The sequence below is a fragment of the Vidua macroura genome, chromosome 1, assembly GCF_024509145.1.
Source record: "Vidua macroura isolate BioBank_ID:100142 chromosome 1, ASM2450914v1, whole genome shotgun sequence".
In the NCBI taxonomy this organism is placed as follows: Eukaryota; Metazoa; Chordata; class Aves; order Passeriformes; family Viduidae; genus Vidua; species Vidua macroura.
This window is the reverse complement of record NC_071571.1, coordinates 68,552,147-68,574,037: the sequence shown is the minus strand read 5'-3', so window position 1 is coordinate 68,574,037 and position 21,891 is coordinate 68,552,147. Positions and strand designations below refer to the sequence as shown.

At 43.8% G+C, this 21,891-nt stretch overlaps 1 protein-coding gene across 3 annotated transcripts in view; it reads left to right on the top strand.

The window, feature by feature from the left end:
* The window catches only part of RREB1 (ras responsive element binding protein 1), a 121,529-nt gene that overhangs the window by 2,275 nt on the left and 97,363 nt on the right, over nt 1-21,891 (top strand). The gene's annotated exons all lie outside the window — the stretch shown is intronic.

The following is a 21,891-nucleotide window of genomic DNA, read 5'->3' as shown; positions in this document are numbered from 1 at the left end:
CTAGTTCAGTGTGATTTGGGGGCAGTGGTCTAGGAAAGACAGTGAATGCAGTGGATGTTTCCTGCCATTCCAGCATCCAGCCCCATGGCTTGGAAAAGAAATTGCTTATTAACAACAGGAGCAGTTGCTAAATAACTCCGTGTTGTCACCCCTACAGTGCACAGTAGACAGCTGTTATGATGGCTGGAGTTTTTTCGTTGAGGTCGGTCGTTTTGACACAAGCACTGAGTTTTGTTACTGCAGTTCCTGTTTTCCACAGGGTCAGCGTGCGTGAAAGGGATGCAGTGACTCAGGGTCAGGCCAGCCATATTTGTTTTAGGTTTTAATTTTCTCTTTGAAGACTTAAGGGTATATAGTCTTTTCTTGGTGGGCCTGCATAATGCCGATTAGCCTTAACCGGGGTTGGGTACATCCAGGAAAGAATAGGCCCTTTTGTTTGTTAGAATCCCAGAAACAGCATGAATCCATCATCCAATCAATCAGAGTACCAGGGCTCTCCCTCACCTGCCGGCAGGGACGCATCCAGCCTCTCATGCTGCAGGGCAGCCGTTCCTGACCAAGCGTGGCCTCTTTTGCTCCCTCACCTTCCTCCTCCTGGCATCCGTATTTAGAACTGAATTCATATCATGTAGTTGGAAAAATATCATCCTTTAAGTGCAATCGAGTAAACTTTTATTCTCCTTTCATTTCACAGACAGGTTCTAGTTGTCAAATTTTTGTTTGCCCATCAGAAGTGACTATTTATGTAGCCACTCTTCCACATTTCTTTTGAGAACTAACAGTGCTAAAGAATATATATATATATATATATATATATATATACATATATGTATATATATATATTTGGCTTATATAGCAGAGTGGTGACTGGGGTCTTGGTGTTTTTTTGTTGTTTGGTTTTTTTTTCCCACCTGGACCTGGGTGTTTGAAGCTTCACTTGAAGATTTCAGTGTAATGAAGCATCTTACTCTGACTTAGCTCACCCAGGTTGTGATCCCATTCTTAACTCTTTACAGTATTCAGCGACCTTCTAACAAAATGGCTTTTCTTTTTGATTGAGGATTGGGAAGTAACTTCAAGTTTCAAAATTGGGAAAACTGAATCTCTTCATTACCTGTCAGTAGTGTGTGTGATCTCTTTTGGTACCAAAGTAAGTGCAGTATTTCCCAAAATGTACAAACATTGACCTATGTAGTGCTTTCCTCACTCCTTAAGGATATTATCACTTTGCCTGCGTTGAAGTAACACTACAGTCATAACAGAAGCTTGACTTTAGTCTATGAAACTTTCTTCTTAAACAGAAATAGTTTGAATTGCTCTCAGTTGGATTGGATTTCTCATTTAAGTAAAAACTGGTGATACACTTACATTGTATAGATTAAAAACATACAGATAAATCCCTTTGGTTATATTCATTATCCCTTGTAAAAGTAGGTGGTGCTTAGAAGGTCATAGGATAAGTGTTGCTAAGCAGCTAAACAGAAGGATGCTAAAATTAACCTGAGTGTTTTTGAAAAGGATTCACTTTTTAAGTTGCAATAATTTTTTAATTGACTTAAAATACACCTTTTGCTAGTAAGGCATCCAAAAAATATACCTAGATGCATAAGTAAAGCTTTTCGGGGAACTGTGTCAAATGTTCAAATTATCTACATATAGGAGTAATTCTACCCTCCCCCAGTAGACCTAAATTTTACTGACTTCAGGCCGTTCATTTGTGCCCTTTGCAAATGTCCCTCCAGAGTGATCTGTTGCTCCAGGAGCATCTGATGTATGTTGGATAGGAGCCTGTAGGGACAGTCTTGGGAAAAAAGAAACTGCAGAAGTTCCCCGGGAACAGGCAGAAAACAAGTAAATCCTGTTAGTCTGAAATCTATGCATGTATGGAAGAAGCCCCTTTTAACTTTTTGATGAATGATGCCTAAGTTTGGAAATCTCTGTTTTAGGTGTACACTCTTAAAACATGTGAAATCATGTCTTCCTCTTTCAGCACGATAAAGGTTGTTTTGAAATGAGTGTATTATTGGACCGTGTTACTAGACCAGTTTGCAACTGCTGCCTTGTTGATGTGGAGCTTCTTTCTCAGGAGATAATTGTCTGTAGAGGAGGATGGTAGTGCTGCTTTTTGTTGTCCTGAAGGTAGTGAGAATGCTTCTTGCTCTCTCTGTCTTCTACCTCCTTTCTGAATTCAAGCAAGATGGACAGTCATAGGGTTACAGCTTTAAAATATGCCTTTTCAACAGCATTCTGCAACTTGGAAAAGGGCCAGAAACTGCTTCGTGTTCTTTTGAGAGCAGTTTTATCATGGATGGAGTGCTCAGGTACCCTGCAGCTTTGCTGGAAAGTCTCTTACGGAGCAGATGTAAACTTTGAGGGTGAGAAGGAACTGCCTTCTGAGACAACGCCGACAGTTTTTTTCTTGCTTTGGGGTGGGAGATTTGACTTGACTAGTTGTTGCTCAGCAGTTAAAGCAGTTTTTCTTTGGGGAGGCATATGAGGAATCCTTTCTCTGTGTGCATTGTTTTATTTTGTTTGCTTGTTTGTTGCTTTCTTTTTAATATCCTACATAAACCAGCACCTGTGGGAGCTGTGGCTTCCCCCTCTCCCCCACACACATTTAGAAGAATTTTACGGGTAGTGATTTCAAAGGCAGGACTTGGGTATTTTTGGGAATGTCATTCTGTTGCTACACTGAAAAGTTAAGGTATTTGTGTAGAGCCAGGATGGGCTTGAAACTTGAAGAGCTTTGCCAGGCCAGGTTTGGTTATCAGCGTTTGATTACAAATGAACATAGGTGAGGTTGGCTGAGGTGGGAAGTGCTGGCTGTGTTCTGGGGTACTTCTGAACAGGAATTTCAGGAGCACTGACTCTTTGTTCTTCTTTGGTGCAAGAAATCTGATGATGGCTTATCTTTGATGTCTGCCAGTGATGTTTTTCCCACCTGAAGGTGTTCCCTCCACCTCACCCTATACCACTCTGTTTTGAATAGCAACATTTGAGGGCCAGTGACTTAAAAGAGTACAAACTTCTGAGACAGCAGTACTGCAGCATCTCACGCTCCTTCCTTCAGCATTTTACTTGGAGAAGGGTGACAGAACTTATTTAGAGCTTGTGCTAATGCTTTATTATGAAATGTTGAAAGTAGAAATAATTGCCAGCTGGGGCATATGCTCTGGGCTTCTGTTGGGCGGCTTGTTCATGTTGTGGTGGAAAAGGGTCAGAACAAGGAAAAGGGCCTGGACAAAAGGGAGAAGAGTCAGTGGGATACTTAGCTTGTGGCTGTGCTGGTATGAAACCTGTTAGAGCAGCCTCCTGCAGGCAGAGAGGAATTGTCCTGATGTCACTGAGCAACGCCTGGACCTATGCTTCCTTTAGAAACATCACAGGCCTTCAAGTGTATCCTGCTCTTTTTTTTTTTTTTTTTTTTTTTCCCTAATAATAACATTTCAGCCTTCAGGTTGGCCAGTCTAGCAATCAATAAAGGTGGTTGCCTTTGACTAGGTGCTTTACAAAAATACATAGTTGATGGGTGGTGACTGTTTATTCAGAATGATTCAACTAAGTAAGGCTAAGGGAATCTGAATACCTCTTTAAAGATGTAGAGAGAGACAGCTGTTTCAACAGCAGGATTCTTCTGTGGAGTCCCAGCCATCCACAGAGGTGTTACAGCAAGGGAAAAGAAAAACTGTCAAAATCCCCCAGGGCATTGTTAGGCTTCTGAGCTAAAGCAGGTATTCCAAGGACCATTAGAGAGGGAGGCCTTTCAGGCCTTGATGACCTCTCCGGTCTCCTTTGCAGTCTTCCTGTAGAAGCACATGGAATGCAACTTTAAAATTCATTTTCCTGCATCTAACCTTCCTGAGTAAAAATGTGTTTTGTTTACTCTTATTTACTTATATAATCTCAGGATTTCGAGAGATCCTTTTGCTTTTGAGAAGACATCCCCACATCCTGTGGTCTGAAATTTCTTTGAAGATCCATTTGCACAAGGGATGTTATTTGTGTAAGACTCTTAAAAAAAAGTGTGGGAAAGGTGCTTGCACAAAATGGCCAAGTGACTTTCCAGTGTCAGCTTTGAAAAATGGAATTTAGACTTTCAAGTCACTCTGGATAAAAGATGTGTTAAGCTTCTTGGAAATTTTCTGTCCTGATGTGCCTAAGTGACTTGTTACTTTGGTTCTGAAAGAGAAAGATATTTTGTGATTAATAGTGGAATTTTCAGCTTCTCATACATGTAGAACTTCTCTACTTGGCATCTTCTGGTAGATACTTTAACAGGTGTTAGCATGTGCTTTCTTGAAACAGCACAAATGTACCTGTAGGTGTTTTAGGAATGGGGGCTTGCATCATCTGTCCATTGAAAATGATGGATGATCAGCCGTGGACAAACTTTTTAAAGTTAATTTAGGTATGTGCTTCCTGTCTGAGGATGAGAGAAACAAAATGTTCACGTTGAAGTGTAGCTGGCCTTTGCTTTTATTGTGTGTGATTAGCTGGCTTTAACTGGAGCCCTTGTTAGTCCTATTCCATACAGCAGGTGATGTCAGTGTTCAGGTGTATCGGTACCTGGGAGTGCTTTGTTCAGAGCTCTTGCATCACAGCAATAAATTCCACTGCTGTGTTCAGGCTGGACTCCTTCACACTGGTAACATTAGGGCTTGGACAAGAGAGAACTGCTTTGGGTTTTGCACCAATATGCAGCACTACTTCCTTGTTCATTTGGACCACTCACAGTTTTGGGTAGGGGAAAGACCCTAGTTTAAGTTCCTCTTTTTGTTACACGATCTGTATTTTCTTCATTAAATTAAGTTCATCACATCTCCTTGCTCTTTGTGTTTTGAAAGCATGATAAGCAACCAGGTCATGAATACCTGTGTGCTGTTCCTCATTCAAGTGTACATTTTTTTTCTGATGTTGATGCAGTTGACAGTGTATTGAGGACACACACAAGGTGTCTGTGGTATCTTGTGCATGTGCTTACCTGCTTCATCCCCTCCTTCTCCCCAAAAGCATTAAGGTATCCTGAATTGGTCTTCAGCTGGATAACTTGCAGCACAACTCACATACTTAGCTGTGTGTACATCTTTATGCTTTTGGGTAGGAGGGAGGAGGGCTGCAGAAGGAGGCTTGCTTTCTGAGCAAGACACTGAAGGTTCAGTAAGTGGAAGCATGCTCCACAGAAGCCAGCTGTAGAAGAGCTGTAACAGGATTACTAAGGGATTCCATTTGTGAGGTTTGACTGTATTTTCCAGGGGAAGAACTGTGAGTGCAGTGACAAGTGCTTCTCTACAGAGATGTAACTTATGTCTTGTATTTAGTTGTCGAGTATATTTCTTTTGGTCTGTTCTTCCAACCACTGCATAATTTTTCTCCGTTATCAGATGGCCCAGCCAGGTGTTGCTAAGTACATCCTACTATATTTCCAAGTAAGGTTCAAGACTGTGGTCATTGGCAGCTTCTGGAAGAAGTCTTGTAGCAACTTCCCAGCCTTTACAGCAGATAGGTGTCTTTTCTGCTTGGTAAGATCTCCTGTCACTCTCTGGACTGTCAGGAGCCTAACTGTCCATGCTGTAAAAGGGTAAAGGGAGCTGTATCACAGTGCCCCCATTTCTCGGATGTAAACTTGCTTTATTGTTGGAAACTGGTTTTGCTCAAAAAGTGAAGAATTATTTTTCGTATCAGTGTTGCCTACACTTTGTGGGAGAAATATTCTCTGTCCTCTGTCTCCATTCCTCCTTTTTGCAAAATGGCAGTGTCTTTTTGCTGAGCGTGCAGTGACTACTGTGTTCAGCCAAAGCAGGGGGTGAATTTCTAGGGGTGGGGGAAATGATCCGCACATCAGAGTGGATGCCAGTTACCTTGGGAGGAAGCCATGCAGATTATAAACTCTGCAGGAAGGATCTGGTGGATTCTGTAAACTCTGCGGCCTCACTAACTGCAGTTTCAAGCAGTTCCCAGTCTCTACTTGCAAAGCTTTTGGAACTTGTAAGCTCTTTAAATCTAGTGACTGAGGATTTTCCACGCTTCCCTTTTCCCTTGAGGAGAAAAAAACAAGGTTAGAAATAAATAGTAAGGTTACTCATTTTAAATGCTCAAAAGCCAACAAACGAAAGTTGAGGTGTTCACAGAACAATTAAGTAGATAAGGTGAACACAGATCGTGCCCTGTTACAGTGGCTGTTCCATGTTTAAAAAATCAAAAGATACGTAAATAGTAGGTGGAAGTGGAAAACGTGTCTTCATTTCAATCAACAGCAAAATTCTTTCAGGCTTCTCTGGACTAAGATTTTATGTGGGGTATATACAGCTGAAAGCTCGAGAATTCATAGCATGAAAGATGCCAGGAAACTTAAAAAACCTGAAATATTAATAGTGCCTTTGTATTTTTTTGGTGTTTGAAATTCCTACAGGTGTAGTTACAAAGTCAGTGCATCTGTTTTAGGAGCTTGTTTGATAAACAGCAAATGGAATTTGCAATATAATAGTCTATTTTGACTAAATTCTTCCGTCCAGGTTTTGGGCACCGTTGCAAGTCTGGCCACTGCTGTGTCCTTTTTTTTAATCCTAGAGGTTGTGCTTTTACTTTCTTGAGTGTATTCAGTCTGGTGAGTAGGAGGAGGACTTGTCCTTCCCAGGCCTGTGCTTCCCTGCAGGAAAAGGGGAATGTAGAGAATTCTCCCTGAGGATGGATTTGGGACAGAGATGGCCCCTGTGTGTTTGGGGCCAGAGTTTTTATTTGCACCATTGCGTAACTCAATCTCCATAGAAAGAGACGTGGGTTAGTGGCTTTGCAACGCCACATAGGCCACAGGCTTGCACGTGGCCATGGTGTGCCCCGAGCCGACGTGTGCTAGCACTGCATTGTAGATATACTGATGCCTCCCTGGGGTTGTCCTGGAGATTCAGGACAGAAGGATCTGCTGTTGCCTGACTTTCGACCTCGTGCATTGGCAGCCTCTCGTGTGCTTGCACGGCCTGAATCGACTGACTTGCAGTAAATGTTTCCGTTTGTGTGCTCGCTGTCTTTTCAAAATGATTGCTAAAAAGTATTTGGGCCAAAAATAATCTATACTGGACAAGAAGATGCCAGCAGCATGTGCAAATTGCATGCTGTAGTTACTATCCCAGCTACTAATTCAAACAGAGCTGCACAGATGTGGATTAGGAAAGTCCAGACTGCTGATTTAAAAATTTCCAGTATTTCTGGTAATGGATGTTTATGTGAGCCGCCTAGTCCAAAGACCCAGGAAATGAACTGGTGGTGGTCTTTGTTTAATTCCTGGTATACAGATGCCAAGTGTTATGCTTTGATTTCCTACTCTGTAAACTCTTCGGGGCAGGGATCAGCATTCAATTACTGAGTTTTGAAAAGCCACCTAACACACTGTGGAACCGACCTGCACAGCACTACCTCAGTATAAATGTTTAATTGTAACTATCTTCTTACTTCATAGTGGAGCCTTTCCAGATACCAAGGTAGAGGCATGCTGGGAACCTGCACTGCTCCTGCTGAGGTGTCTCCTTATAAATAGACAGCTTTGGTTGCAAAGCAGCATTTGGGCAGCTCTCATAAATGCCTGCTTTGCACATGAGGGACAGATTATTTATTGATTTCTTTTCTAGGTGGTATAGGTGCAAGCATATACACATGTTCAGGCGTCTGCCTCTGGTTGTTTGGTTTAGAAGCAAATACGTTCCTAGCTTTAATATGTGTTCGAAACCACCAGTCAAATCACATCCTTCTCTCTCGTTTTTGCTTTAGGTCTGTATGTAAAAGGAACAAATATCAGGGTTCTGAAATTAGGAAATTAGAAGGAGAAACTGGGAATAGAAAGATGTCACCCCCTCAGTATGTCACCTTCCCAAGTCTGAAATGAAGAGCAGTTGCTGGCTCTTACCATTCACAAAGTAATATAATTCTGTTGCCTTGAATGACTTGTGTTGTAGTTTTAAACGGAATTCTTAAATCATCCCAAAAGTGATGTATGTATCATTCATTATGTTTATACAGCATAAAAGCATATGGAGTAATGGAAACATCTATAAATTAGACCTCCAGAGAAGACTCCCATTTTAATCAGGTTACTTACTTGGATTAAACCAACCCAAATTTAAAACACATGGGCTCATGTACTAAACTAGTTGCACTTTCAGCACTCCAGGGGTCTGTCTGGGAGTTTATCAGTGCATTGCTGTAGTCTGTTCCAGCCAGCTTTGCAGAAGCAGTTTGGTGTTACTAAGGTTGGAATAAGCTGATGTCAGATTTTTGTCCACAGTGCATAGCAAGTAGAGGTCAAACACTTGTACAGCCGGTGATACTATGACTTGTTAAGAATGTACGCAGCAGGTCGCTTTTCAAAACATCTTTTGAAAAGCAGCCTGTGAGAGCAGTGCCATGTAGAAGAGACACGCATCTTCCTCTGGCATCAGCAAATGGATGCATCCTATCACATTGGACTGCTGAGCATGTTTAGTCATGTTACTGTAATAAGCTCTGGGAACAGGAATGGGTTCTGCCCTGTTGTGCTTCGGGAAGATTTGAATGAATTTGACTGGTTTGTTCCAGGGAAACTTGTGTTTCTGTGTGCTGCTTTTGTGCTCAGTTCAGAGAAGTAAGGAATCGAGTTTGTTTTCGTGGCTGAAGGAGTGCTTCTTTGCATTATAGGATTGATAACATTACAGTACCTAAATTCTTATTCTTTAGAAGAGATAAAACTAAAAGCATGACTCCCAGAATTATCAGTGTTTCTGGTGCTGGTAGTGCACAAACCTGTTTGGTTTTGGGACTCCCCTTTGCCCTGATAAACTTGAGTATTAGGGACCTTTCTGTGCTTCCAGCCATAGCCCTCAGGCATCTCTATTTTTCCTGCCCTGGTGAATCATCCTCCAACATACAGACATGTAAATTTTAAACATGCTTTGGTGGGGGTTACCATCTTCATCCTTATTTTTTTGTCTTACGATAGCTCTCAATTTTCTGAATTTGCTGGGGGGGTTGTGTGTGTGTGTGTGTGCATATGTCAGAAGCAAGCCTAGATCGAGCTAAGCACTGATCCTGCAGACACTTTAAACACAGATACAATTCTACTTAAGCAGGTTGTTCCTTTGAAGTCAAAATACTGGCATGGGCAAAAGTTAGGGGAAGTGTTTCGGGATTGGGGCCTGCCTTAAACTTTAAGAAAAAGTATTGACACAAGCCAGAATCTTTAACCCATGTGAGCCACATCTCCAAACTCACCTCACCAACTTCTGAACTTCTTCAGGAGGCATTACTCAGCCCAAGGAATTGCCACACTTCTTGCAGCCTGAGAGGAATTGGTTTTGAAGAGAAGTGGCCAGAAACGTGGCCATAAACCCAAACTTCTTCAATACACGGTGTGTGCAAGAGTTAAATGAAAGTACTCCAGCAGCTCATGTGCTCTCTGTGTGCGCATACTTTCCTAATCTTGACATGGGGTCTGAGCTGCAGGCTCTGAGGGTGTATGTGAAGTTGGCTGGGCTGTCACTTTTTCACTCCCCGGATCTGGCTGCGGCTCAGCACGGGGACGCACCCCGCCGCTGGGATTACTGGCTGCAGAGAGCCAGCTGCCTAAAACCTGCCTGCATGGGACTGGCTGGGCCGAGAGGTGCCCTGGCACACCTCTCCTGCCCTCACACTGCTTCCTGCCCTTCCAGGGAGCAGTAGAGGGAAGAAAAAGTGCTGCACTGGCCCCCCTTTTCTGCACCTGGAAGATCTCTTGCACCAGTCTTGTGCACTTGGGTCGATCTGGATGAACTTTCTGCTCCTCGGTTATCATCATTTGGCTGGAGAATAGCTGCCTCCATGGATGGGTCGGCTTTAAAAGGGGAACAGCTGTACAGAGTGCTCTCCATGCTCGTGGGCTGTCCCCTGCGAATGGGGAGAGGAAGGGCAGAGCACGTGTTTTTCTCCTCTAGGTGACAAAGTCCTAAGGGCAACTTGGTCTTTGGCTCTCCGGGAAGAGAAGCTGCAGTTCTTTGAATCCACAGCATGCTGTCAAAAATCGCTGAGCATTTCTAACAATAGGCTGGAAATAAAAGCTGCCAGTCTTTTTTTTCTATTTAAGTTTCTTCGGAGAGGCTGCCAGTGGCCACCTTGCCCCACCCTGCAGACGTGTGGGCGGGAGTGGGGGTAGCCGGCAGGAGGGAACATCACCAAAAAGGCAGAGATATTTGGCTCGTGGCCACACACAGGAGCAGGAACAGCTGCCTAGATGGCCCCCGGAGCCTCACTGATGTCAGCATAACCAGCGCTCCTTAAAACACAGCACTGTGTGTGGGGGGTGAGCAAGGCTGGGAGCAGCTTGAGGGGGTTAAGTAGTACATAAAACCACCTCCACAGTTCTTTTTTTCACTCCCCCTCTTCTAAACAGACCTCTACTTTCTATAGGAATGGGAAGGGTTTGGGTGAGTGAGAGTTCTGAGAAATTCTTAAACTAGAACAAGTTACCAAAAGCAAAGAGCAGAAGGAATATGCATTGTAAAATTTGCATGTGGCTGCAGCAAGTCTGTTTGCTTGGGTTTTCTCCTTCTTAGAGAAGTGTGGCTAGGAACAGTTCGGCACTGTTGGATAAATCTGTCAGTGCTGTTCCCTCCTTTGTCCCCTGTGTTGTCTCTGAGAACCTCTCACACTGTGACAGATCATACTGTCAAAGATCATACTGTGTTAGAAAAGTATCTGGCTTGCCTTGGGATGCTGTATGAAATACGGCAGGATGTGGCATCCTGCAGGGAGCATGTCATGTGTGCTTACTTGGCCTCTTGCGCGTGCTTGAGCAGAGGAAGGGAATGCACATCAGAAGAGCACAGTTGTTCACAGCTTCCTTCCACTCCCCTTGCTTGTTCCAGAGAGGCGGCACTTTGTGTCACCCATGAGGTTTACCGAAGCTGCCTTTCCTGGTATGTTGATAACCAGGTTCCCTGATGGAGATACCTCTGCATGGTTAAGGGTGGGGGGGGGCCTGTCTCATGACTTCCATGATGTGGGATGCACAGTGCAAAATTACCTCTGTCATAAATACTGGACTGGATGAATGTGAGTTCCTCTCAGGCCAAAGATGGCTTTTTCCAGTTTAACAGCTAACATAGCAGTTTCCAGAAGTCACAAGAGAATCTGACGTGTAGCTGGAAGTGCTGAGGGAAGAGGATACCAGCTTTTCCAGAACTGTGCAGCTCAATCACAGAACGAGGTTGGACTGGACATGAAACAGGATTCCAGGGTGACGTGGTGATTGCAGCCTCTGCCGGCTTTGCTTCTTCCCACAGTTGGGGAGTTGATTCTCCCAGCAGGCCTGTGCCAGCGTAGTCCTGCTGCTAGTCTTGTGGTGTTATCCCAACACAGAAGTCGTGCTTTGAATGGCTTGCGAAGTGGTAAGCAGCACGCAAACCTAGGCGACAGGGGTGAGCCAGCCTACCCAGGCTTCTTGCAAAGCTGAATTTGCAAAATGCTGTCTCCATCAAGAGCAATGTAATAATAAGTTGCAGAGATTCTGTCTTGAAAAACAAACAGTGAAACACAGGCATTGGGGGAGGAGGGTGTTGTGCTCCTTTTATAAGGCTCTTGTTTTTTGTTAACATAGGTTAACTTTATCAGCTGGATTAACTTTTCCCGTATCATTCCAGAATTATTGTAGTAATTAGGAAAAACGACATAGGGTCATGGCCTCATACGTGGCTGAGTAAGCATCTAGTCACATTCTTGTCAACTGGGACATGGCATGAAGAATTTCTTTACTGAAGGTCACAGAGGGAGACAGTAAGAGAGGCAGAAAAAGAGCCCAAATGCTGTGAATCCAGTCCTGTGTCTCCACCATTAGATCATGCTTCCTGTCTAGGCAGATGAACCCACATAAAAACATTGGTTCACAAACAGATGACATTCAAGTACTACCAGCATTGTAAAATATGGCTAGGACTAATATATTTGCTCTGACTTTCATCTTGAGTGCCGAGTGGAACACCTGTAAGTATTTACATTTTAACATGAGCTTTTGTGCTTGTGAAAGCAGACAGTTTGACAGCAATGACCTCTCACACAAAAGCCTGAATAAGTGATGAACTTCCAACAAATCCATGACCTGAACTCTGCTGGATGCGTATTGAAGGCGACAAGTTAATATGGCCTGTGGCAGTACCAACAAGGCTCTGTGCTGGGCTCTTCTGGTGGAGGTGGTCCACAAATGAGACAGTAAGGACTGTCCCTATCCAAAGGCTTGAAACTAAGCATGCCTGTGTTTACTGGCTGGGTGAGAACCTCAGGCAGATGTTTGATGCAGAAAAAATTTAATTTTTTTCTGAAGGTTTCTTGCCCTGCTGATCTGCTCTGACCCTGGATGAAGGGCTTGGTTTATGTTGCAGAGGAGGCAGAAGGGTGGATGTGTCTCCTCCCAAGCGGAGCACTTCAGAGTTTGCTGTGTTTGAATTGAATTGAGTGGTAGTTAAAACTTCAATTATGGGCATCTCTGGAGTTGTACGTGTCTCTGCTGCAAGCACAGTAACCACTGGCCGTCAGACAGGGATGACAGCCCTGGTACAGTAACCTCTGAAATCACCCTGACCTGGATCACGTTGAAGCTGTGGCTCTGGTGACATTTCCTCAGGACTGCCCTGTCCTGGAATGAGCAGTTCCTGGTACCTGCTTCTCCAGTGAAGCTTGGATTCAGAGCAGAGAATGCTTCCTCAAGCTGACAGAAATGCCTCTGGATCTGTTGCAGGAGGCGCTTTTGTTCTGTGCTAAATTCTGTGGAGTAGGTCATGCTGCATTTTTTGCCTGCAAACCTGAAAAACAGTGGGAATCCTGATTGTGTTTTAATACCAAGTCAGACCTAAAGCTTGTCATGCCCAAGATGTTGGTCAATGTGGATTTATCAAAAGAGAGTATGGCAAGAGAGCACCTATGAGCGTTGCTTTCCTAATGTAGTCTACCAGCAACATGCTTCTGGAATCCCTTAAGCCAAGGGGTATTTATGTAGTTAGAGTATTTAGGTTCAAGAATCCTTTTTTTGTGAGTTTGTCCAGTGGCTTTTTGACCCTGTACTGACTCTTGATATGTTGTGATGGTGAATTTTGCAGTTTAACTGCATGTTCTGTTGGAGAGGAGCTGAAAAACTGATTTTCTGAATCTCTCATTTTATGCTTTCACTTAATACCATTTAGGACTTGTACTAAGGGAAATAGCAGGTATTCATTCGCTACCAACCTTCTCCACACCTTTCACGGTTTTCTGGACCTCTGCTGTATCACCTCTGTGGCCTTCCTCTCCCAGGTTGGATTTCTAATCTGAGTAGCCATTATTATGCAGAAACTGTTCCATTCTTTTGATTACAACGTTCATCAATGCTTTTAAAAGCTTTGGTTTGCCTTGTTAACATCTATCACAGGCACATGCCAAAAGTACTTTATTTGCCTAGATATTTACTGCTGTAAGACATATACTTGGACAGGCTTTAAAGATTTCCAGGTGCTGCCATGATTCTACAGCAGCTTTTTTGTGAGGCTTTCTCCATGTTGGCAAGTTGCAGTCAGAAGATGATGATTGGTGAGGTTGTTAGTAGGTCTGGCTCAGTTACTTTCATCCTGATTGCTTGAGAACTGCCTGTTTAAATGGTGCTTTTCTTGCTGTTTTCCTTCCCAGATATACTGCTGGTTTTCATGAGCAATGTCCCCATATCCCCCCACTTAATATGCCCCCCCTGCTTCCTCCCAACAAATGGCAGCCTGAGGCATGCCCTATGTATCTAAAACCTTGGTGAATACAACTTAGCAGAGACAAGGGACATTTGTCCTTGCTTACTCTTGGTGTTTCTTTAGGTTCCACTTAAATGGAGAGATATTACCCACAATAGAGTTTGCCCAGGTCCTGCAGCTTGCCTGCTGATTTGGGATGATGACTAGGATTCATTCATCCGTTTATTCTTGGCCGGTATCAGAGGAATTATTTTGAGCTCACTGAAGTAAAATCAGCATATTCTGCAATTCTACTGTATCTCCATCCCTTTTTTTATATTTGCTAGTTGTGAACCCGCTTGTCTACCTGTAGGACTGACTGGTCCATGTTGGTGGACTTTGAGATTTTACTTTTTGCGACCGAAACAATTTTGCTTCAGTGCTAGCCATAGTGCTACTATTTACTTAGTTAGATTGCTTTACAAATCAGTGCTTACAGGGCTGCCGAAATGCAGCCGCTTGTGGAGAGTGAGGAAGGAGAGGTTTGGATCAGGTCATGCTAACCCCTTTCTTCCTCTGTGTGCTGCACATTCTTCACTGCTGACATGGCCTAAAAAGGAACCTTGCCTTTTAAAACTCTACCTTAACCTGCCCACCAAATTATGTGTACTACTTGATTTGTGTTTAGCTGTTGAAAACTTTATTCCAAGGTGCCCGAACTGGGAACTTAGTTGCAAGGGTGACCCTAGTGATTTGAAACCTTCTGGTAAGGAAAGCCTTTCGCAGTGAGAACTCAGTTTTATCTAGGTTACTTACTCCATGTACTAAGCCTCTCAGATGAAATGTAGTGGTCTTAGGAGAAACAAGCCCTGTTCATCAGGTAGTACTGATTTATGATGATAATATTTGACGGTTGCTGTGTGTAAAGCCATTCTAAATAAGCTGTTCAGCACTTAATACTAAGCTCTGTAGGCTTTGTGAATTATACAGTATTTGAAAATAGCAAGCCTGTGTATTTGGAGAAAGGGGGCAGGGGCTGTTCTTTCAAATTATCAAGTTGTGGTTGTAGGTCTGATTGTTGAATTCAGAGCTCCTCTTGTATTGTTCTGCTGCTGCTCTATGCATTTAGTGGCTTAAATTTAAATTTAATATCATAAAGGTCATGTGAGGAGCAAGGAATGGAGCCCTAGTATGGTATATGCTTTGCAGGTGTCTCTCTGCTCTTGGGTGTTAGATCAGGAAAACCTAAAAATAAACATAAAATAAAGTCATTGTGTATGTGTAAGCAGGAGGGCATGTTTATGTTGCTTTAATTAGAAGTATTTTCTTGACTGCTTGTTTTCTTGGGGTATGCTTGCTGTTTTATTCAAAATAATAAATATTTTAAATACCTTAAAGGTATGCCCTAAAGTGCTAGGCCAGAAAGCTGATAAGGATTTTGTATTTGTCCCTCTGTCTTTTGAAAGTTCAGTTTTGGCTCAGTCAGTTCTCTTAGCAGACTTACTGTGCAGCTGATGTAGTTGTGCTGGAAGAAGGAGGTGGAAGAAGAACAGAGGATGACAGGACTTCTGATTGCAATGCAGGTAGAACAGATTTTAAAAAGCCCAGGCAACCATTATTATGAAGACCATTGCTCAAACCATCAGAACGATCATATCTTCCTTGTGAAGCAAGGGCCAGGATGAAAAGTGGAAGAATCAAGTGGAATGCCTTTTTGCCAGTTTATCTTTGCAAGGTCCTTGAATCAAATGTGGATGCAACAAGATGCATTGCCTGCTAGGATGGATCCTTGATCCTGGAATCAGTGCTGCTAGGTTAATGAATTCCTGTAGACAGAGCCTAATTCAAGCTTGGTCTGTGGGTGGGGGGTCATTAGCAATGTCTGCTGTATCTGTCCTTGTCTATAGGAACTGCATCTGCTGTGTATGTTTGGCTTAGTATCTTTGCTGTCTCAGAGTTGTAATGTTGAAAAACCAGCACAACCATTTTGCATTTTTTTAAAGGTGCTTCATTTTTAACATGTAGGTTCTTAGCTGCCCTCTGGCTTCCAGCCTACTTGAAGGTGAGAATGAGCATCACCTCTATGGCTACTGTCAGTTCATGGGTATCTCTGCTGTGATTCCAGTAACTGTAAGAGTGGCAGGCTTATGTTAATAGAGGCACTTTCCCCTCCCCTTTTCCTTTTCCCACTTGCTCCTGTTTTTCAGGTACATTGTGGTGTTTGCCTTTAAAGGTTGTGTTTAACACTACTTGTATTCAAGCATCTTCCCTCCACCACTTCAAGGCAAGTATTCTTCCAGGTATGTGACTGCAAACAATGCAGAGGGAAACATCTCAGTGGAGATCTGTTCTTGATGTTTTTTATCTCTTTGAAGATGCATTTTTTAAGAGTCTTTTGATATTTAGTTATTTCCTCCCAGCTTTCCCTTTTCTGGTGTGTCTTTGCCTTGGTAACTAAAAAAATTCATAATGACACTGAATTAGTGACTTCAGAATGGATTCCTTGGCAACCTAAATGAGCATTTGACATCATAGGATGAAGAAGTGGTAAAACCAGCTTGAAGAGGTTTGGTTGTTTGTGGGTTTTTTTTGTAATTTGTTTACCACCTCACCTCTAGCAGTTCACTCCTGCTGTTGGAATCTTCTGAGATGCTGATACAAGTGTTTGTGGGGTTTCACTGTAAGCCTTATCTCTAAAACGTTCTGAGTAGCCAGTTCTCTTTAATTTTTTGCGTCTTTGAACAATCATACCTCACCAACTTTTGTTGTGACCAATAACGGGGAGGCAATGATAGGCTTTCCCTTGCATGGAAATGAGCAGCTGAAGGAAGGGAAGAGCTTCTGGAGAGATGTTGACCCTCAGTGCAAGCAGCACAGAACTATGTTCTGTTTTTATCAAGAGGCTTGAGAGTTTTGGCTGCAGAGATTGCCCCATCTTCCCACCTTATCACACATTCTTCTTTTTTTTTTTTTCTCTTGATGCAAATCTTTTTACTGCATTAGCTGTGTAAAAAATTCTGGAAATCTGGTCTCTTTTAGCTGTTCTTTCTGTTTCCAAATTAATTTCCATCTTGAGAGAGTGTCTTTCTTAATCATACTTGATATTGTGTAAGGAGATCATGTTTCATCATGTAAGATTGTGGTCCAGGTTTTGTTCTGACTGGACTGGTACAAATCTGGTGCAGCTTTGCCAGTGTTGGTGTGTCTTTTGTGGAAGAAGTCGGTTTGAGTAGCTGGGGGCAGAGTATCAATCACAGCCCAGAAATACCAGCTTAAGGAAAATAAGAGTGAAGACTGATGTAGGCTTTGTTGGAATGCCCAGGCTTCTATTATAGGATATGAAACTAAATATATGCTAAAAGCCAAGTAAGTACAAAGACTGCAACACCACATTTCCTAGAAAATTGTCTTATTGCAGAGGAACAGGGACTGTGAAAGGGCCTTATGGCATCTGCACATTTAATGCAGGACCTATCAGTAGTTGACTTCGGCTACAATAGTCCCTCTTGTTTTTCGATTTCTGCAGGTTTTTTTGGTGTTTTTTTTTTTTTGTTTGTTTGTTTGTTTGTTTGTTTGTTTTGGTAACTGTTTGGGGGAGTAGCATATAAAACAGAGAAACATGTAGAAATCTAAAACTCCAGCCGAAAGACACCTCATTTTTGTGTCTATGTGTTGCAGCTGTCTATCTCTTGGCAGCAGGCAGCCTGTGTAGAAAGAATGTGAGGTTTTAGCACTTGAAACATGGAAGAGAGAATTAAGGGGTTCTGAACTTCAGTCATTCTTTTCTAGAGAATTTCAGTCCTCACCATTGCTTAGTTATTTGGAGACTGTAGGGTTGTTTTTTTTCCTTCCAGTAACTCCTTATGTTCACAGTAACAGGAGTGTCTGAGACAGGTTGCTAACTCTTCACTTTCCTCAGTTCTGCAGTTTAGTAATCAAATTAATTGGAGCTAGTTGCATGGATAGCCAGCTGGGAGGAAAGGCAAAAAAGAATGCATGCATGTATTTTGTTATGGGTAGGAGAGGAGTAAAGGAGAGACTTTGCTATTTCTGCCATGAAACACTTTTGTATAAGCCAAATAAATGCTTTGTTACAGGGATGTCAGTATGGGACATTTTGTTTCTGCATAAATTATGGATTACATCATAACACCTAGGGCATAGTTACACCTTTTAATCTCCCCTTGTTCTACCTGGAAAGGCAGAGGATTTTGTGAGATGAGCCAGTGTAGGAGCTTCCCTCAACACTGAGTTTTTGCATTTTGGAGGAAGCAGATGCATGCTTTTGTACCAAGCAAGCAAACTGAAAAGGGAAAAGTATAATAAGACACTGTGAGACTTTCCATTAAAACCTATCTTTTTAAAATTATTTTGTGCCTTCAGTAATGCAGATGTTGTCAGAATAGAGAATGGAAACTGTGTACTCAATGCTCTGAGAAACAGGGTTTGGGTGCTGATCTCCATCTTCCTTGTAGACTAAATCCATGCCTTTTGCCCAGGGTTTTCATTATTCCAGCTTGGCCTGAGATGTGGTTTTCCTTTTAGCCAAGACATTTGTATTGCTGCGGTTGTTACATCTGCCCTGGGCAAGCAGAGAACGCCAGCACGGGCAGTTCCATACTCTGGTGGTACTGCTGCCTCGCTGGCGCGGGCTGAGCTGCTGCTCTGACTTAGAAAAGTACGGTTGAAGTTGTTCACCTCTTTAGTGCACGGATGAAACCAGACTTTTCGGTTCAGAGACAGTGTTCGACCTCTGAATCATGTAAGCTCTGGTGTACAAAGGCCGTGTGGTGGTGCTTGAGCAGGTTTCAGCTTTGTTTTTGTTGCTGCTGTTGTTCACAACTTTAACACGCAACTTTAAAGGCCTTGCTCTTGGGGAGGCTGGTATTGAAAGGAGTGGAAATCATCCTGGGGAGAGGAAAAGGACAGGCTAACCTTGGCACCTGGGGCCTGGCTATTATGTTGCACTTCCTCTGCGGGGCGGCGCGGGGCGCGGGGCCGCCGGAGTGATGTTCTCACAGCAAATGGAGGAAGTTCCTCCAGCAGCAGCAGCGCTTCTGGATCTCCTCTCGCCTGGGGGATGGGGCAGAGTGGTGAAAGAGGGCTATACAAAGCACCGAGCGGAGGGGGTGGGAAAAAAAAAAGAAGCAAAACAACAACCCGGATCCTTCAGCTACGTGCAAAGCTCGACAGACTTTTCGGAAATGTGAATACTTCGCGTATTCACCGTTTTGGGGAGGGATTGGGGAGTACGAGAATGCTTCTTTCCCTGGCGCTGCTGGCGGCGGGGAAGGTACCACGGGAAGGAGCCGGGAAGGATGGAGGGGGGCGGCCGCTCCTCTCTCACTGGTTGCTGACTAAACACTTCTGTCAGCTGGCAGTCGGCGCAGCCTGGGGATTTGCGATAGAGCTCCTGGAGGGTGGGGGCGGCTGCGCGGGGGGAAGGGAGGGAAGGGCTGGCCCTGCTGCAGCCGCTGCTGCTCCCTCGCCCTCGTGGCAGGGAGGCCTGGGTCCCCTGGGCACGGCCACGGGAAGTTTTGGCAGTGATACCCAAGTGAAGGGGATGTGCCTGCATCCCTGTTCGACTGGGCAGTGGGGCGGTGCCTTGAGTAGCAGCCCCAGCCCACTGGAAGCCTGTCCTGTACAGGAGCGTGTCCTGTCCTACTGGTACCCGCACCTCCGTCGCCTGCTTCGTCAGAGCACGTGCCTCTGCCAAAATTGCCAGAGCCGGTTGCTGGGGTACGAGGAACGCGCTCCCATCCCAGCTCGGAGGTGGTTGCAGATGCTGGGGCAGAGGGCAGCCCTGCAGGACAGAGCTGTGTTTGCCCCTTGGCCAGGCTCTGGCTGGCACTCTCAGTGACAGTGCCAAGTGCAGAGCAGGACCAAGGCTTGGGCAGTGCCCTCCCTGTGCTCTGCCACAGGTAAGAGACTGCCCCATCTAAGCATGTTAGGAAGCAGACAGTGAATCCTGGCTGCTGTTCAAGTTTAATGTTTCCTTTCTTGGCCTTGAAGGCAGATGGAGCCCAGGGTAGCCCTTGCACAGAGCAGGAGGTATTTACAATGATTCTTTTAGGTCAGTAATGTTCAAATCCTATTTTTCTGCTCCTCTTGTTTTGTTTCCCATAAATCGTGTGCTGTAAAGTTGGAACAGCCTTGGAACAGCTGTGGCTTTTCACCCATATGCTTCCCTCCCCTCCACCCCCTATTAGGAGTAAGTGAAGGATGGGTTGTATGTGAATCACCTCCATACATATTACACTTCTCCTGTCCCAGCAGTGCAAGACAGAGAAGGACCCTGTCTTGACAGGCAAAAAGGGTGTGTGTCTCAATTGTTTGAGGTCAACTGAGTTAGCTGAACACAATAAAAAAAAAAAAAAATGCTCTCTTGATGCTCCTTAAGGTACAGCCTACCATGTCCAAAGCCGTGTTTGTGGCTGTGCAAGACCAGTTAATATGTTAACCTGCATCTTAATGAACATTAAGGTAGGTTTTTAGTAATGTTAGTCTGACTCATCTGAGCTACCACGGTTGTAGTCGTGAGTGAACCTGTCCAGCCCAGATGGACAAGGTTGCTAGAGGCTTTAGTTTGCAGGATAGCACCAGTCAGTGTTTCTGACGGTCTAAAGGTCATTTGCCTTTTTTTCCCCTTTTTATTTTGCCAAAGCTGAGTGTGCTGTGAAAGATGAGTGAAGGCTATAGAAAAGTGTTTATATTGTGATGTGGAAATCTACAGATCTCGCCCAAGAGCTGCTTTTTTGTACCTTTGTACAGCTCTCATCACCTCAGTGCAGTTCTCAGCAGGGTGTGTTGTGCCTGGCACTCCTTCACAGCACACCTGGATGCCCTTTTATGCACGAGTCAAGCAGCAGCGTGGTTTTGTAGGGCCTTGCAATCCTTTGCCAAGTGGCCATATGGACAGGCTGGGCAGCTGGACTGCTGTCAGTTTGCTCTCAGCAATGTAGGTGTCTGCGAGCTGGTGTGGGAAGATTGTAAAGCGCTAAAGTATCCGAGTGACACCTCAGTCTCCATTCCGCATTAAACGCTCCACTTGTGACAGGCCACAAGAGTGAAGCCCTTTGTGAGAGTGTGTTTAAATTGATAAAACTTGAATCCTTAAATATTTAGCTTTTCCCCATGGTTATTGTAGGTAAAAAATGCTTCTTTGGTGCTGGGGTTTTTTTCTTTTTTCTTTTTCTTTTTCTTTTTTTTTTTTTTTTTTTTTTTTTTTTTTTTTTTTTGAGCAGAGAGAAATGTCTCCAGGAGACAGGAAGACACTGAGAGGTTAGTGTAGAGCCAGATGTACATCATCTGTATTTTAAAGCAGGCAGGCAGTCTCTCTGAAAATGGAATTATTTTGAGAAGAGGGGGGTATATAACTGAGTGCTTAGGCATATGGTCTGAAATGCTGAATAACCACAATCCTCACTAACTTCACAAGGAACGCTTCTGGAAACGGCTCTTGATGCATTGGGTACAAAGCACTACAAGTGCAGGTAAACAGTTCTTTAAAATATTTTGGCACACTGAGAAAACTTCAGAGAGTGCTACTTGGAAGCTGAACACTTGACTTTTCGTGGATAAGATCAGTTTAAATAGGTGTGTTTTTCTTCCTTCTGTGCGTATGAGAGAGGGGAACAGGAGGGCAAGTAAAAAAATCAGAGGAAAAGACCTCGTTGCTGACTGGGGAGACTTGTTTGACCTTCTGAGCCCTGTGTACTTGTCTGTGGTTTGCAGCCAAAGGCTCTCACTTTGAGAGTGCCTTGCTCCTCGTGCTGAACTATTTTTTGACGCAGTGAATGAATGCAATATGTTAACACTCCTGTAAGTCCCAGAATTGCTTGGCTGCCCCTTGCCCTGCCTGCCTTGCGCTGGCTGAAAAGGTACCATTGTTTGTTCTGCAAACAGTGGGTGATGGTTGTTTCCAAGGTGACTGCAGCACTGTTGCTGCCCTCTAGTACAAAAAAAAAAAAAAAAAAAAAAAAAAAAAAAAAATTGTCATTAAACACCTGAGAGCATCCCACTGTCACCAGACAGTGGGAGGGAGGCAGGAACTGTCTGTAGGAGCTCTCTGGGCTGGATATGACAATACAGATGGAGAAAATGCCAGTAAGCTAAGAAGGGGCAATGCACACATTTAGTCCATGCTACAAAATACTGTTCCTAAATAGTGCACACATACAGCTGCTGATTGTTTCTAAAATAACTGCTG